The sequence below is a fragment of the Rhipicephalus microplus genome, chromosome X (assembly GCF_043290135.1).
Source record: "Rhipicephalus microplus isolate Deutch F79 chromosome X, USDA_Rmic, whole genome shotgun sequence".
NCBI lineage: Eukaryota > Metazoa > Arthropoda > Arachnida > Ixodida > Ixodidae > Rhipicephalus > Rhipicephalus microplus.
This window is the reverse complement of record NC_134710.1, coordinates 472,781,713-472,797,216: the sequence shown is the minus strand read 5'-3', so window position 1 is coordinate 472,797,216 and position 15,504 is coordinate 472,781,713.

Genomic DNA, 15,504 nt, shown 5'->3' with positions numbered 1-15,504 from the left:
ATCCTGTCGACCCATTTGTTCAGATAATTGGCATGCATGTAGGTTATGTCATCTGAAAAAAATCATGCACAGAATATAAGGGGCGAATAGCAGAGCAGAAAACCGCATGAAAAGAAGCCACACCACGAACATTTGATCCAAATAAGAAAAGATAAAGTTATAGCGACACTAACAAAAGAAGTTACATGGACGAAACGAAAATTGCGCCCTCAATTGCAACCACACTTGTTTTGGCTGAAGTATGATCAGAAGCGATGCCGAAAAGTACCAGTCTAATAAGACATGGCAAACACTGGTCGTGCGTCTCTACCCAGGAGAGATGAGTACGCGGCAGAAACACAGCAGTTTTGTTACCCTACGCAGAAGAACGTAATTTTTCAGGAATTTCTACCCTAGTGCGATCTTTCTCAAAATGTCCGGTCCGTGTGAAACGACTTGTGCTGGTAACGGCACAGCGTATTAAAAGACCAACTGTTTCGATAAACTGACACGTGAAGCTGTCGCTGCGCAGAGTCAGACAAAAGCAGCTGCATGATAATTCTCAGGCAACCACTATAAATGCGACCATTGCAAAGAATGCTGCTATTGCTTATTAAAGCTGTATATTAATCCAGGGTGATGTTCAATGTTCTGGTTTGAATTGGAGTTTAGGAATTGGTGTGTATTGCAGGATAAAAAGAAAAAAACGCCAGGCCTTCGCGGCAGGCGCAGCACAGTCACAGCGAAAGCTAGAAGAGCGGCCTTTCTGAACCTTTTCTAAACACTCATTGGGTAACTCCTGCAAGCACACTTGCTTGATGGCCACTACGGCATTAATAATAAAAAGTTTAGGGTAGTAGGCTGGCATTCTATATGCTATTTTCTGTCATTCCTATTATAAGCGTGGTATCCACTAAACTTTTGCAAAGAATTTCGGGCCAATTGTTTATGCAGTGGCTGACGGCGATGAGGAATTATGTCTGAAGTGGGTATTCGCCACAGTTAATAGCTGAACAAAAACAAGCTTTTGTAATGGGTTGGAGCATTGTACGACCCACCCGTTACGCTGTTCGTGAAACGACTGCTTGTTATTTCGCTGCTTTAAAACGCTTTTATAAGTCGTAATAACGCGATAGATTTCCCGACATCAAGCCTGCCTAAGGCAAGTTTGCCAAGAAGTACCAAGCAGCGGCGTGGCTCAGTGGTAGAAGACTGGGCTGGCACCCCAGCGGACCCATGTTCGAGCCCCACTGTGTCAACGGTACTAGGTTTTTTGTTTGTTAACTTTGCGCGATATGCTTACGGACACCGGTGGCGGCGATGGTGGCTGCAGCGGTGGCGGACAGCTACGGCGCCGTGCGAGAGCCGAGTTGTGATCTCATAGCTGCTTTGGCTGTAAAGGCGCGTTCACACTGAGCATTTCGGCCACCGAAAGTGGGCCGAATCCTATTCAGCGGCGGCGAGATCCGCCGAAAGGGCCCTCTCCACGCCAATCGCACTCGGGCAGATTTTTGCGGCGTCTGCCACCGAATTGGTTGCCGCGAACCAATAGGAGCGCTAGTCAAGAAATTTTGAAAAATGGCGCCATGCCCGACTCGTTTGTCATGTTGCAGTGCACGTAACCTAATGCTGTAACTAACGGCAGTTTAACTCACTTTGTCCCTACTTCACGCCCCTATTTTGAGGAAAAGGTTAACGAGCTTCTCGTTGGCGTTACCGACATTGTCACAGTCTTGCAGAGCAAGACGAGGCTACCAACGCCGCTGGCGTCGGCGGTTTTTTCTGCTCTTCATACATTCATCATCAGCCTGACTACGTCCACTGCAGGACAAAGGCCTCTCCCATGTTCCGCCAGATAACCCGGTCCTGTGCTTGCTGCTGCCAATTTATACCCGCAAACTTCTTAATCTCGTCTGCCCACCTAATCTTCTGTCTCCCCCTAACCCGCTTCCCTTCTCTGGGAATCCAGTTAGTTACCCTTAGTGACCAGCGCTTATCCTGTCTACGCGCTACATGCCCGGCTCATGTCCATTTCCTCTTCTTTATTTCAACTATGATATCCTTAACCCCCGTTTGTCCCCTAATCCACTCTGCTCTCTTCTTGTCTCTCAAGGTTACACCTACCATTTTTCTTTCCATTGCTCGCTGCGTGTTCCTCAATTTAAGCTGAACCCTCTTTGTAAGTCTCCAGGTTTCTCCTCCGTAGCTAAGTACCGGGAAGATACAGCTGTTATATACCTTTCTCTTGAGGGATAGTGGCAATCTACCTGTCATAATTTGAGAGTGCTTGCCGAATGTGCTCCACACCATTCTTATTCTTCTAGTTACTTCAATCTCGTGCTTAGGCTCTGCGGTTATTACCTGCCCTAAGTAGACATAGGTTTTTACAACTTCAAGTGCACTATTACCTATGTCGAAGCGCAGCTCTTTTCCGAGGGTGTTGTTCATTACTTTAGTTTTCTGCAGATTAATTTTAAGACCCACCTTTCTGCTCTTCCTGTCTAACTGCGTAATCATGAGTTCCAATTCGTCCCCTGAGTTACTCAGCAATGCAATGTCATCGGCGAAGCGCAGGTTACTAAGGTATTGTCCATTAACTCTTATCCCTAACTGTTCCCATTCTAGGCTTCTGAAAACCTCCTGTAAGCACGCGGTAAATAGCATTGGGGAGATTGTGTCCCCCTGCCTTACACCCTTCTTGATTGGTATTCTGTTGCTTTCTTCATGAAGCACTATGGTAGCAGTTGATCCCCTGTAGATTTCTTCCAGAATGTTTATATATACTTCATCTACGCCCTGATTCCGCAGTGTCTGCATGACGGCTGATATTTCTACTGAATCAAACGCCTTCTCGTAATCTATGAAGGCTATGTATAGTGGTTGGTTATACTCTGAGCATTTCTCTATTACCTGATTGATAGTATGAATGTGGTCAATTGTTGAGTAGCCCGTTCGAAATCCTGCTTGTTCCTTTGGTTGATTGAATTCTTTCGTTTTCTTTACTATGTTAGCAATTACCTTTGTAAATAGCTTGTATAGTACAGAGAGCAAGCTGATCGGCCAGTAATTCTTCAAGTCCTTGTCATCTCCTTTCTTATGTATTAAGATGATGTTAGCGTTCTTCCAAGACTCTGGTACCCTTCCCGTCAGGAGACACCTCATAAACAGGGTGGCTAGTTTTTCTAACACAATCTGTCCTCCATCATTCAGCAGATCTGACGTTACCTGATCCTCACCAGTAGCTTTGCCTCTTTGCATGCTCTCCAAAGCTTTTCTGACTTCTTCTAACATAACTGGTGGGGTGTCATCTGGGTTACTGCTAGTTCTTATAGTATTAAGGTCATGGTTGTCTCGGCTACTGTACAGATCTCTGTAAAACTCCTCCGCTATTATAGCTATCCTATCCACATTGGTAGTTATTTTGCCGTCTTTGTCCCTTAGTGCATACATCCGACTTTTGCCTATCCCAAGTTTTCTCTTCACTGCTTTGACGCTTCCTCCGTTTTTCAGAGCGTGGTCAATTCTCTCTATGTTATACCTTCTAACATCGCATACTTTACGTCTATTAATCAGCTTCGAAAGCTCTGCCAGTTCTATTTTGTCTGTTGTACTTGACACTTTCATGCTTTGACGCTTCTTAATTAGGTTCTTTGTTTCCTGGGAAAGCTTGTCAGTGTCCTGTCTAACTACCCTGCCTCCAACTTCCACTGCACACTCCGTAATGATACTCGTCAGATTATCATTCATTGTATCTACGCTAAGGTTGGTTTCCTCACTAAGAGCCGAGTACCTGTTCTGCAGCGACACTCTGAATTTTTGTACTTTCCCTCTCAGTGATAGCTCATTGATTGGCTTCTTGCGTATCAGTTTCTGTCGTTCCTTCTTCAAGTCTAGGCGAATTTGAGACCGTACCATTCTATGGTCACTGCATCGTACCTTGCCAACCACTTCTACATCCTGCACGATGCCTGGGTGTGCAGTCATTATAAAGTCTATTTCGTTCTTATTTTCGCCATTAGGGCTCCTCCATGTCCACTTGCGGTTTTCTCGTTTGCGGTAGAAGGTATTCAAAATCCACAAATTATTGCGTTCTGCGAATTCTACTAGTAGCTCTTCTCTGGCGTTTCTAGTACCGATGCCATAATCTCCTACTGCCTGGTCTCCAGCCTGCTTCTTCCCTACCTTTGCATTAAAGTCGCCCATCACTATAGTATACTGTGTTTTTACCTTACTCATTGCCGATTCCACGTCTTCATAGAAGCTTTCAACTGAAGCGTCATCATGGCTGGATGTAGGCGCGTAAGCCTGTACTACCTTCATCTTGTATCTTTTATTCAGTTTAATTACAATACCTACCACCCTTTCATTAATGCTATAGTATTCCTTTATGTTGCCAGCAATGTTTCTGTGAATTAAGAACCCCACTCCCAGTTCTCTTCTGTCTGCCAAGCCCCGATAACAAAGGACGTGCCCATTCTGTAGCACAGTATAGGCCTCATCTGTCCTCCTAACCTCACTGAGCCCTATTATATCCCATTTAACACCCTATAGCTCCTCGAATAGTACAGCTAGACTTCCTTCACTAGATAAGGTTATAGCGTTAAACGTTGCCAAGTTGAGGTTCCAATGGCGGCCTGTAGTCCAGAGATTTTTAGCACCCTCGGCTGCGTTGCAGATCTGACCGCCGCCATGCTCAGTTGCTTTGCAGCTGCTGGGAACTGAGGGCCGTGAGTTATTTGACGTATGCATGTGGGAGGTAGTGGCCAGATACTGCGCCAGGGTGGCCAATCCTTCTCTGGTGAGGGAGTGCGTTCCCGGCGGTGGTTACCGGTGAGGCCGCACCCCAGGCCTCTTAATGCAGTTCCATCAACACGCGGATGCAGTTCCATCAACGCAGTTACAACGTATTAAATGAAATAAATACAAATTAAAAGTGGTGCGTGCTACTTGTCGTCTAAACGAGCTTTAAGTAAAATGTAAAAGAGTAATTTTAGATGCGGAGCAGCTTAAGGTGGGCGCACTCGCCCACACACACAACCACGCGCGCACACACACGCATACGCACGCATGCACCGATGTATGGAAGAGCACACACAACCGCACGCTCTCACGCACAAAAGAACACACACACCGTCGCCTCCCCAATCGTTAGCACAAAGCCTTCTCTTCTCGGCAGAGACCTACATTTTACCGTAAGGAAGGACGAAGTGCAAACACCACCCTCATTGCGTCTACCTCATATTTTCGCTCACGGCCAACGCAGCTTTGCTGCTCACACACAGACGCCGACGACATAATTTCTTCAAAAGAAGCTCTTTAACGATGTCGCGCTTTAAAACGACAAACTTCAGCTAAGCGAAAGAAATTAACTTGGTCATGGTGTGACAGATCCCTAGCGCCCTACAATTCGCAGGCGACTACAGCGTCGCCCATCATTTTCACGTTCATAATCGCCTACGTGCGGCCTGCGCTTAGATAATAACGTCGCATTCGCATCACTCTCATACTTTGGAAAATTAAAAATGTTAAGTGTCGTGCAAACAACCAAATTTTGCCGGTCATCGTGCAGGTGAAAACGACTGTAGCATTACCAGCGCTGCGGTTTCGTTTTCCAGCAGTGTGATGCTGTGAAGACAGAGCTGAGCTGCATAACGTAGCAGGGTTGGCAACGACAAATTGCATTCTTTTTAAGAGAAAAAGGCCCCCTAAATTGATGCGCACTTATCCAGGTGGCAATGAGAGAAACATCACCAAAACAAAGAATGAAAAGCGAGGCAGATCAATTAGTACGCCTAATGCATGTATCATAGATGCGAAATTTGCGAACAGCTGCGCCACACGAAGTTGCCTCGCACTGCTTGGCTCTGTCTTGATCATAGCATGCTACAGAGAACACTCACAGTATCAAGCCCAATTAACAATACATATCAGCGTAACTTGATTCCAGTGAGCCCGTGAACGAAGTCCAAAGTGATTTTCTCCAAGCATGTCAACGGCGCAGCCAGGGCGCGGTTCGTCAGCGTCGTCTGCAGGAGAGTGGGCGAAGATTGCGGCATCGCGCCGCGCGTCGGAACTTCTCCAATTACATTTATTCAATGGGGCGCGCACCGAACAGAACGGCCGGAAAAACACGGCCGCGCACGCCGATCCAGGCGGCCCTGGATAAAGTAACAGCGACGCGCGTCCGACAATGGATGGATGCATTTTTAGATCGGGCGGTGGCTAACGCCACCAAGCCGTAATACTTAGTGAATGAAAAACTAGATTCATCTTTTTTCCCTTTTAAATAGTGAGGTTGAGGACTGGTAATTTGCAGTGAAGGGTTTAATTTTCACTCGTGCCTTGACTTTAAGATAACCTCCTTCCACTTAACCCTACCCACCCAAAATCTATTTGCCCCCTCTGTCCCTAAACCCCAGTGCTTTGAAAAACTCTGCGCCATCATCCTGAACTATAGGGTGGAGCCCTTTACAGAATATTATCAAGTGTTTGGCAGTTTCCTCCTCCTCTCTACATGCACTGCATACCGTGTCTACCCTTTCGTATTTGGCCTGATATGTCGCTTCGTATGTCATGTTGCAGTGCACGTAACCTAATGCTGTAACTAACGGCAGTTTAACTCACTTTGTCCCAACTTCACGTCCCTATTTCGAGGAAAAGGTTAACGAGCTTCTCGTTGGCGTTACCGAGATTGTCACAGTCTTGCAGAGCAAGACGAGGCTACCATACATTACATACATTACAGGAGAGCTATTTGCCAGCAAAGTAAACTATACTGCTTCTTGATTTTTGCGTACGAGAATCATCGAAGTCTGGACTACCGGATAGCGTAGTGGCGGTTACGAGCCGCGACCACTGAGTGACCGCGTATCCATCCCGCGTTCGCCCCGTGGTAGATGGCTTATTCGGTGGCGCGGGGCGCGTCCAGTGCGAATTACGCTGCGTTTCGGCGGCTGGGGAATTCTGGCCGCTGTAAAAAGCGCATGCTTCAGTGAGAACTAGGGGTAAAAGTGGTTTTCTTCACCGGCCGCGGCAACCGCTACTGCAAATCTTTAGCACCCGAGGTTCGGCCGCCGGCAATAAATGGAACAGAAAGAAAATAGCAAAACGTCCCGAGCAGGACAAAGTGAGAAATGACAGGGAAGTCTTGTGAAACACAACAGATAAACTTGAAAAACCATTGAAATTTTTGTCTGCCAACAAAGCACACGCCAATAATGTTTTAAGCAAATACCTCAGCGATGCCTGTTGTCACTGATGGCTGTTGGTCGCCTCCAACCTGTTAATTGCAACGCGCGTTTGCGGTGTTTCAAGTGATTGTACACTCGCGCGCGCGTGCAAAGCGCACTGAGATGTTTAAATTATCCTGCGTTGAGGCAGAGCAGCAGCGTAAAACAATCAACAAACCACAGACAGCACCACACACAGGTCTCATCTAGTGAATTTATCAATCCAAGATGGCGCTGACGTTAGATGGTGCTAGAGCTGCTGTGGTCTGGCAAAATGGCGGCGCCCATTTATAGAAAGTACATAGACCCCGTTCATGTTTGCCCGCTGACACCACAGCTTGCTGTTCTGCTTCCGGAAAAACGTACAATCGTAGCCTCCTACGAGCCCTCCGCTCCCTTTGATTGCAACGTATTTCCGAAGCACAAGCGGCACGTGAAATGCCCCACGTTCCGCTATGACACCGCTACAAAGAATAGGAAATCACTGCTGCCCTGTCAACGGTCGCAATGGCCATACAAGCCCAAAGGGGATGACTCCACCGGTGAAATTGTACTATTTCCCCAACAGATGGTATGAAAAACGCAGACGACAGGCATGGATTATAGTGGTGCACTGAAAAAAGTGAGTAAATTTACTAAAATGCGCAAGTGCACCAGGCCTTCAGCATAACAGGAGTTAATTTCTGCGTCTCCACTAATCTATCGAGTTATTGAGGGATATACGTCCGCATATTAAAAGCACATATTACCATATTGCTTTCAGCTTCCATCTTTTGAGCGCTGTTAAAAAAATTGCGAAGGTGTACGTCAATACTGCTACTTTTATCTCATGCTGCTGAAGACGTAGTAGGTGAAGTTGTGTACACGTGTAATATTTGTGGTGTGCGTTTATTTATTTTCCTATCTAGGCAGCGCTTATGGACGTGTGTGGCTGCGAGAAGCTTCGATATTGATTTGTAGCAGATATTTTGTGGGAAAGTACAAAAATGACTCCAGTTAGCACCCTTCGTACGAAACGACAATTTTCCCAGCTGCTTACAAACAACAGGCACCTCACACAGAAACGGCACCAAGTATCATCGGCAATGAAGCGTTTATCTGACTATGCATTTTAAGACTGTTAATTTCTGAATTTATTCTCAGCGAGTATTTGTTCAGCGCATGCTATGTTCCAAAGTAGAAGTATACCAGAAGGTTATTTAACAAACGTGATGCTTTCACATCGCTAAGTTTCAGGGGTAAAATTGGAACGCGGTTGGTAAGAAGGACATTGATATTTCGGTGTTTTTCATTCAAGTAAGACTGATTAAAGAAATGAACCAGGCAAAATGGTCACAATTCCTATCTTTTTTAGTGATGCATTTCGCCATCATACATGTTTTACCGTTGGATTTGATATGTCAAGTTCAACATCCCAAAACCACCATAAGACTATGAGAGACGCTGTAGTGAAGGGCTCCGGAAATTTTGACCACCCGAGGTTCTTTAACGTGCACACAAATCTGAGCACACGGGCCTACAGCATTTTCGCCTCCAACAAAAATGCAGCCGCCGCAGCCGGGACTCGATCCCACGACATGCGGGTGAGCAGCTGAGTACCTTAGCCACTAGACTACCATGACGGGGCCCCGTTTGATTTCATACGCAATAATCATTTTATTTCGTGATTGTAAAAGCGTTACTAGCCGGATCACGAAACAATCTTAAGCGTACAGTAACTTTCAGACTTCGTGTACATTTTATATTGGAAGATGATAACAAAATGTATACTTGTGCTCACTGTAGATACACTAACTGCGCGTTGCCGTAAAATATTGAAAAAAGGCAACAAAACAACATATAAACGTTGTGGTAAACCGGGCTGTCTAACTCCTGCCACCAACTTATTTTTCTTAGACGGATGCATTTATTTGTGAGGGCAGCGAGATCAGCTGAAATTTCAGTGGAGCAAGCATTGCCGCAAGCTATTACTCAATCTAATGCAGTAATTCAAGATAAAAAGAACTGTTTTCTCGTGGTCTATGGCAATCTTTGAAATCATTTGGAATCGCTAGAGACGTTTCTTGCACCCACTAACGTTCAGCTTTGAACAGGTGCCTGTGAAACAGGAAGGCATGCTCATCCAGCTGCATAGACTGATGAGGTAAGGGGGCAACTTTGAGATTACTCTTTTCGCAATTTTACCATCGACTTCACCATTACTGCCGACAGAGGTCCTTCTTCAATTGTTATGCAGCCTACCTAATTATTTATACCCCACTGATGAGCCCAGCTGAACGAGAATCCCAATGAAATTTGATTATCCTAGTCGTGTTTTAAAGGAATAAAAATGAAGTTTCTTCGTTCATTCATCTATCCAGACAGCAACAAATACGCTTTAGGCCTCAAGTGAAAGTTCTCACGGTAAACAGTGTGACAAAGTACTGTCGTCATGACACATTCGCAGGGTTTGTCTCATACTGATAGTAGACTTTGTGTTCTTTTTAATGATATCAGCAATGCTTTATAGGTAACCTCGTACAGAAACGATAAAGCAAGCGTTCCTATATGCCAAAAGTATCAAAATCACTGTCCTAATAAAAATTCAATCACTTCAGTGTGTGTTCCTAGCTTGAAATAACGACACTGCAGACAGTGTTGTGTTTTCATAATCAATTTCACAGATATATGCATGCTTCAATAATTTGTTCAGCTTGTATATGTAGTGGTAAGCATCCTGCGACACTTTTTTTTATCCTTTGAAAAGAGGCATTTCACCTGTTCTGTTTTTTTTTTTTTCCATAGGCGACTCCAATTGATGAAAATTTGAAGTGGAAATGGGAATGTTTTGGGGTTTGAGATACTCTAGTGAAACGAGACTGCCTTGCGAGATTTATGTAGAGTTACCATGCAGGTTTATCGTACTTTGCTCAACCATCTCCCACAGCCCAGCTATCGAAGCACGGACATGACTCGGGAGAAAAAGCTCTGACCTTTTCTTAGATAAGCTTAGGCTGGGGTTAGCATCAATGCATTAGCTGCGATTTTTTTGAATGTCGAACTCAGCTTCGCCACGCGCCAAGAGCAACGTGGTTATAAGCAACACCAGAAGCGGTAAGCTGATATAAGCACTGCTGCTCTCGAAGATCCTAGCCCTACACACTGACACTAAAATAAACTTAAACCGGTGACACCTGATTGCAAGCGATCTTAACCCGACGTGGCGGCTGTATCGCAGGGGCACATAAGTAATGTTTATGAAATCGGTAACCCAGAAGTGCAACCACAATTCACTTCAGAAATATTAGGGTTTATTTGAACGGTAATTCCGAGCCCAGGCGTGGCTCAATAGTGGAATATTTTATTGGTTCGATTCCTGCTCGTACAATAGAATTTTGTTTTACTTGCAGTCGTCCTGTAAACGCTACCGATATCCTCTTTTTACTAAGAAACGTTAATTACCCATGTGTGTTCTCGCCATTTCTGGGTACATATAAAATGGCCAACACCTGTGGTACATACCCGCATACCAGTGATACATACCCCCGCACCCACAGGTATATGCCACTGTTTTTTTTCGAAGTGTTTGCTGACAGACGTGATAGGATTGTGACATCTAATTGATGTCATGACTAGCGAATCGTGCTCGTCATATCATTTTACCCTGTCATACTCTGATTCTAGCGCGCTCTCACCCTTCCATGCTCTCATGATCAACCCCGTAACTTGGTTTTATTCCTAGTTAAGGGGTGATCATCGGAGCATCGAGATGTAAACGGATAGATAGATAGATAGATAGATAGATAGATAGATAGATAGATAGATAGATAGATAGATAGATAGATAGATAGATAGATAGATAGATAGATAGATAGATAGATAGATAGATAGATAGATAGATAGATAGATAGATAGATAGATAGATAGATAGATAGATAGATAGATAGATAGATAGATAGATAGATAGATAGATAGATAGATAGATAGATAGATAGATAGATAGATAGATAGATAGATAGATAGATAGATAGATAGATAGATAGATAGATACTCAAAGGGCCTACAGTACGTAAAGAAAGGCTTCGAGCCTAATACGCTCGACAATATTTGCGCAGTTTTGCAGAAGTGTGTACTGAAGCCACCAAGATCGAGTTATCTGAAGGCCGCGCCTGCCACAGCAGTTAAAGAAAAACGGTGAAAACGCTTTATTCAATATCGACAATATTAGTTTACAAAAAAGTGCGTAAAAGATTGTTAATACTCAAGAAGCCCCAAAGGTAAAAAACTGTCGGGGCTGGGGGGCGGGGGGCTCCCATACAAGATGTAAACGGAAAAGGAAGGTATACATCATTCAGTGGTTACAGTATCTTCGGTGAGAAACGAAATGAACAGTGTGAAAATAAATGCAAAAGCAAAAATACTTATATGTTGAACAAACATAAAGACAAAGGTAACACTAAAAAAATCAGAAGTTACATAGAAAACAGAAAATAAATATAACATGTACCAAACGAAAGGAAATTGCTAAGATGAAGACAGTTGTTTCAAAAAGTACTTCTTTACTTGGTTCTTGAATGCATGTTCCGTGCTTGAAGATCTGGAATGTATATTTATTGTTGACTGCCCGAAAGTTTGAGCTGAAACACCAACTAAGTGCGACTGCCAGCCCATGATATACTATAATTACAAAGCAGGCTTTACACTGAAGATCTTCGTTGGTTGAATTTGAAATAGATGGAATGATCGCTTTCCTGTCAGGTGCATATGGTGGCCGACAAAGTGACTGGTTGATTATCGTGAACCTTGGTTTTCAAATGTGAAGCATTTCTTGGCGACCTTCAGCGACTTTGAGCGTATCTATCTATCTATGTATCTATCTATCTATCTATCTATCTATCTATCTATCTATCTAAGGCTGTTTCGATGATAATATATATATATATCAAAATTGGTATGGCATAACATGACTTTATGACTTTATGTTCTTGCTGATCTTGTGGTGGTTTCGTTCACATGGCATATTGCAAAACTGATATGGTATGACATGACTCCATGGCAAACATAAGTGACAAACCCTAGTGAGGAAATCATACGCATACCATGTAAGTCATGACTACACGCCATACGCTCATGGTGCACTAGCGTTCGTTTCGCTAGCTTCACATATACTAAATTTGTTATTACGTGACGTGAATGAATGACGAAGGTATACGACTAGTTAAAACATGACAATAATTACGTGCGTGTCATGTAAGAACATGACAACATGCCACGCTCATAGTGCGCTCGTTGCCATTTCGCTAGTTTCACATATACCAAATTTGGTGTTACGCGATGTGAATGACTGACGAAGTTACATGACTGGTGCAAACATGATGATCATGACATCGGCATTATGTAAGAACATCACTACATAAAACGCTCATGATGCGCTCGCGGACGTTTCACTAGCTTCACATATAACAAATTTTGTGCCACGTGACGTGAGTGAACGACGAACGTAAATGACACGTTTAATAATGATAATCATGATGTGCGTGTCATGTAAAACAAGACTACCTCCTACGCTCACAGCGTGCTCACTCCCCTTTCGCTAGCTCCACATATGCCGAATTTGGTATCACGTGACATGAATGGACGACGAACAAAAAGGCTAGGCGCAAACATGATAACCAAGACAAAAAAGACATATGCGGCGTACTTTTCATGCCTACCACTGCTGCTGCTGGCATCGCAAACGTTAGTGGTGCCGTCATTACGCGACTAAAAACAACATACCTGCATCAAATCATATCTAGACACCAGAGTGCACATGATATGTCTGCTTGTGTTTACTGGGTACTACTTCCATGCGCCTCGGAACGATGTGCTGATTTTAAAGTAACATAACCACCTTGCTCACTCCTGCTCCGCATATCATTGATTCCTACTGCACGTGGTATCTGCCAATTCATTTTTTGAACATGTACAAAAAGGCGAAATTATCTCGAGCCATAAAGGCCATCCACGCATCTGGACAAATATAGAGGGCAAAGGTAGTATCATTCTGATGCGTCCTTTCAATTCAGGAGGAGGTAAATTTGGCCAAGAAGAAATGGATACGACATACAAAATTGCACGCGTGTTACACATGTCGAGTGGGTTATTGGCAGACTGAAAATATACGGACTCTAAGACAACACAGTTCCAGGAACTTTGATGTCACACGTTGGCAAAGTTTTCCGCATTTGCGCTGCCTTAGTTAAAATTCAGCCACTGATCATCCAACGAGAAGTGCGAGTGCTTTTCACGAGAGAAAGTTATTTATGCTGTGTCTGAAGTGGGTTTCGCTCGCAAGGTCTATTATGCGAACTTTGTTCTTAAAGCGAACTTTAGGCATGAATTGAAACTATATATCTCTTTCTGTAAAAATCAAAGGTTCTTTGCAAATGAATATGAACGCATTTAATCCACCTCGAATGCTTCCTTTGGTGTTCTGTTCACTGAACAACAGGATTAAGTTATTTCAGGCTCACTCGAAAAATTAATTTCTCTCTGCTTTATGTGCTATTCATTTCCTTTCATGGCTTTTATACTATTAGAGCTTTGTCAGCCTCAGTAGAAGAATGTTTCTGATGCTCAGCTGCTGGCCAGATGGTCGCAGGTTTGGTCTTGGTCACAGTTTGGTGAAGGTGGAAAAATGTTAAAGGTTCGTGTACGATGAGATGACAGAGCACGTGAAAGAAGACGAGATGATTGACATTTTTGGAGTTTTCCACTATAGCACCCTTTGTAAACATTGTGGTTCTGGCATGTAAAATCCAAGGTATTATGGCCGCTAGAGCTTTGAATAAATACTTAGTTTTCCTTGCAGCGAACCTGTCTTTCCGTTACCGTTATGAGATAGTGTACTTAAAATCTGCATACAAATATTTGAAAGAGGCCTATTTTCTTGCACTGTCGCTGCAACCACGAAGCTTTATTGCCTTCCTTTGTAGGAAAACAAATTGTTTATGTTTGTGGGAGCGAATTAGTACTGGCAAGCATACTACTTACGAGCACTACACGCCAGTGTGCGAGGCGCGAGCGCTTCAACAAAATAATTCTAACCGGAGAAAATATAAATATATGAGCCGCAGCGGCAAGCGACGCAGGCTCAAACAACGCCAAAAGATGGTGAAAAAATGGAAGTTTTTTAGGGTGTGCTTGAAACAGTTTAATGCACAGTGCGATGACAGTAAAACAAATGCTGGCAAAACTTTTTATTGCATCATAAAGGATCTCTCAAATCAGAAGTGATAGTTACTAGTACTTTGACTGGTTCATTATTATTTCTGCTCTCTCAACTATATATTGTATACACCACGGATTCTTTCCGACCGGCGTGAGTGCAATGTGTCCAGTTGGGAAGATGCAGATAAAATTCAATGAATAATCTCTGGGGTGCCTGGTAAATTGGTATTTCATGTGTGATAATTTCAAAACTCGTAGTACTTGCTTGCTTGTTCCTTTTTTTTTTTGTGGCTCTCAACTACTAAGGGGGATTGGCCAAGCGGCCGGTGGTTAATGCAAGTCAATACCTGTAGGTTTTCTAGACTAGGGGAATATGATTACTGTGTTTTGACTGTGAAATTAATTTGGCGCAATGTAAAAAAAGGAAAGAAAGGCGGGGGGGGAATAATGGAATTTGTTGAATATCTGAGGTAGAATTGTTATATGAAATTCTCCTGAAAGTTGAATCATTGCAGTGTATCAGCTAAATAATAAGTGGTAGTGTGGCTAGTAAAATTCGAGAGCTGATCGCTGACTCAGCAAGGTAATCTTCTTGTGTTATATATGAATTTGTAGAGAGCCCCACAGATGTTCCTGTCGCTGTGTCCCAATGAAATGGCCCCAAAAGACAAAATATTGGGAGTATTAGGTGATATTCCTAGTTTTCTGAATAAAATTTCAAAGCAGTTTTTTCTTCGATTTTTGAAACGGTGACATGTGATAAGAAAATGGTCGATATGTTCAGGTTCGTTACAGCTTGAGCACAGAGGGGATGGCACCAGACCAGACCTGTTTAAGTAGAAATTAAGAGGTGGTACACGGCAACGTAGTTTTGTTGTCAAGACCTCCAATTTACGCGTGGGACACCATTTATCATACCATGTGAAGTGCAGGTGCGAGAAATCTGGATTCGGATTTTCTATGAGTCTTCAAGAAGGGAAAGTTTTCTAAACCTTGCAGCTGTTACATAAGCTGTAGGAGGCATGATTGGCACAATCGGAAGATCAAGAGATGTTCGCGCAAGTGTGTCAGCCATCTCGTTTATAAATATACTACGATGGCCTGG